The 3,224-nt window shown below is 44.0% G+C and overlaps 1 pseudogene; it reads left to right on the top strand.

Moving 5' to 3' along the window:
* LOC103257434 overlaps positions 1-2,340 on the top strand; it is a 6,884-nt pseudogene extending 4,544 nt beyond the window's left edge.
* Positions 2,341-3,224: the final 884 nt, after the last annotated feature.

The following is a 3,224-nucleotide window of genomic DNA, read 5'->3' as shown; positions in this document are numbered from 1 at the left end:
TTAGTAGGTTATTCTTGGTTGAAATTGTTTATCTTTTAGGACTTTGAAGATAGGGCTCCAAGCTCTCCTAGTCTGCAGGGTTTCTGTGGATAAATCTGCTGCTTTTCAAATTGGTTTTCCATGGTAGGTGATCTGGCCTTTTTCTCTTGCTGCTTTTAGGATTTTTTCTTTTATGCCTACTTTGTTTAGGTGAATTATTATGTGTCTACGAGTTGGTCTTCTCATTTGTTGTCTCACAGGGGTTCTCTGAATCTCTTGTGTTTGAATTTTTGCATCATTGATTAGATAAGGGAAGTTTTCTTGAATGATCTCATGGAAAGTTTGTTCCAGTGTGGTCTCTGTCTCTCTTTCTGCCTCAGGAAGGTCAATTACTCTTAGGTTTGGTCTCTTGAAGTAATTGCTCATCTCTGGAAGGTTTTTTTTCTGTCTTTTTGAGCTTGTTTTCTGTGTTTTTAAGAGTTTGGGTTAGTTCTATATTTTGGTCCTCAAGCTCTGAGATTCTTTCTTCTGCTTGGGTAATTCTGCTTTCTATGCTTATCAGTTTGTTATTTATTTCATTCACAGTATTCTTTATTACTGTTAACTCAGATATCACCTTTTTCTAGTTTCTTCTTGGGCCTCTTCTATTTTTTTTAATCTCTCCATTAATGTCTTGATATCTAAGTTTGTAGTTTGAGACCAGTCATTCTGGGGGCTCTTCATTGTTTGCATTCCAAAGTCAGTTTTCTCAGTATCTGCTCTCCCAGGAGTCTGGGAGAGACACATATTTTTCTTTTGGTTTTTCCTCATTTGTGTAGATTTTTCTCTCATCCGTGGAGCAAAAGGAGGTACAAAAGAGGAAAATAGTGGAGGAAGGGGGGGGGTCAATAGGAAGTTGGAAAGAGAGAAGTGTGAGAGGGAAAACAGACATATATACCAATTAACAGGTGAAAAAGAGACACAAGGCTGGAGAGAAATGAGAAAAAAACGCAGAAGGAAAATTCCTGAAAGAATACTGGTAGTTACACAGAGACAGACCAATAAGATCATGAAACAGATAGTGTAAGTTAGAAAGCAAGCAATAGTGAGGATAACATACAGTCAGAATGATAAAACCGAAGGTCAAAATAAGAGTAGTTCTATAATCTTTCCTTGAGCCCTGATCTCCAGCTTCTCCCCTCTGTTTTTGTTGCAGGCAGTTAGCCTGCTGCCTGGGAGGTCTGTAACTCTTAGTTGTCTCAGTCTGTTCAGCATAGGGAAGGGGCTTTGTCTCCTGTTTAACGACGTCACCATGGGAATGGAGGTGGAGGCTCTGATAGGTGGGTGGGGTGATGCAGATCTGCCTGGTGAATGGCGGAGGTGGTAGTTCCACTTTCACTTTTAGGAATGCTCGTCTGGGATCACCTGCACAGCTGGATGCTGGATCCGGGGTGTCACCAGCAGGCTGGGGTGGGGGAGAGGGTTGGGCATTCTCTCCTCTGGAGCTGGAAGCCTCGAATCAGCACCTTACACAAGCTTGGGGTTCTGCTCCCTTACACAGGCTTGAGTGCCTCAGCCAGGGTGGGCCCAGAGCTCCAGAGCTCCAAAGGGCAGGTGGTGGCCCTGGGTCTCTCACAGGGCACTTCATCCAGAAATGGGACTGGTATCTCTGAGGGGTGGGCGCCCAGAGCCTCCCAGGGTGACTGGCAGTTTGATGCTGGGTGCTGGGCATCACAATGTTGTCAGGGAGGGAGCTGGGACCTGGAACTCCTGAGCAGATGGGAGTCGCATATAGTGGAGCATCCGCAGTCGGGGGCCACGATGTCTGGCCCTGTGTGGGACCGAAGGTCCCCAGGTCTTGTACCAGTGCAGCTGGCAATGGGCAGGGGGCTGTGGGGAGAAAAGTAAGAGTCTTTTTGGGAACTCACATTCGAAGAGTCTCACGAATTCACCTATGTCATTGCCATCTTGTGTAATCTCCGGGAAATCTTTTTTTATCCAGAGTTTGCTAATCCAGACTTTATACAACTTATTTCAGGAGTTGTAGATGAAGCATTTAACAATTGTCCTATTGATGTCAGGCATCCTCTGGACAAGAATATTGCCATCTCTAGAGGTATAACCACTTTGAGTGACTTTGGACATCGCTTGCAAAGTGAGTTGAAAAGAACTGTAGACACCAGGCTGAAATTAAGTGAGGAATTAAGCAGAGGTAGATTGAAGCCAAAACCTATTATACAAGTACTGTACAAGTCATTACACCACATGTAGTGATACACAGTTTGGTTTGGAGGATCACTGCTGGCTTCTATGCTTGAGTTCTACTTTGTATGCTACATCAAAAAGGATTATGAAGAAATTGGACTAACAGTCCAGTGTTAGAAAATGAAGAGGATTATGAAGAAATTGTCCTCACAATTCTTTTTTTTTTTTTGAGTTTGAGTCTCACTCTGTCGCCCAGACTGGAGTGCAGTGGCCGCTCCCGGCCACTGCAGCCTCGACCTGCTGGGCTCCGGTGATCCTCCGCCTCAACCTTCCAAGTAGCTGGAATTACAGGCATGCGCTACCACGCCTGGCTGATTTTTTGATTTATTGTAGAGATGAGGTCTCACTGCCCAGGCAGGTCTCGAACCCGCGGGCTCAGGCAATTCACTCACCTCAGCCTCCCAAAGGTGCGGGATTACAGGCTGAGGCACTGAGCCCAGCTGTCTTCACAATTCAATGTCTGGAGTCATGCTGTGAAATTGACTTCATAGCTGTTGGGTTTAGGGCATTGGAGAAGAGATCATTTTTATGATGACCTGTTTTGTCTAGATGGCAGATTTTGAGGTTTGAAATCCAACTTGAAATTGTAAGACCAAACATGATTATACAGGAATATTTTAATAAACGTATCAACATGCAGATACACTTTGTAGAAGAGAACAAAAGTGTGTCTCTTTAAATTGAATATTTGAATTTTATGTAACAAAAAGAAGTAGCTTTTAGTCCTTTCTGTGCCCTAATATTTTGTATATAAATGAATTATCCAAAATTTTATGGGGTTTATCAGTGTGTAGATAACTCTATAATTCTTTTTCTTGGGTGGGGTTGGAGTCTCACTCTTGTTGCCCAGGTTGGGGTGTGACGGCATGCTCACAGCCACTGCAGCCTCAACCTGCTGGGCTTAGGTGATGCTCCCTCCTCAGCCTTCCAAGTAGGTAAAAGTACATATGCATGCCACCATGCCTGGCGACTTTTTGTGATTTATTGTAGAGATGACGTCT

This window comes from Carlito syrichta, unplaced genomic scaffold (genome assembly GCF_000164805.1).
Source record: "Carlito syrichta isolate Samal-C Ts95f unplaced genomic scaffold, Tarsius_syrichta-2.0.1 Scaffold301728, whole genome shotgun sequence".
Lineage (NCBI taxonomy): Eukaryota > Metazoa > Chordata > Mammalia > Primates > Tarsiidae > Carlito > Carlito syrichta.
This window is presented reverse-complemented; position numbering and strand designations above follow the sequence as displayed.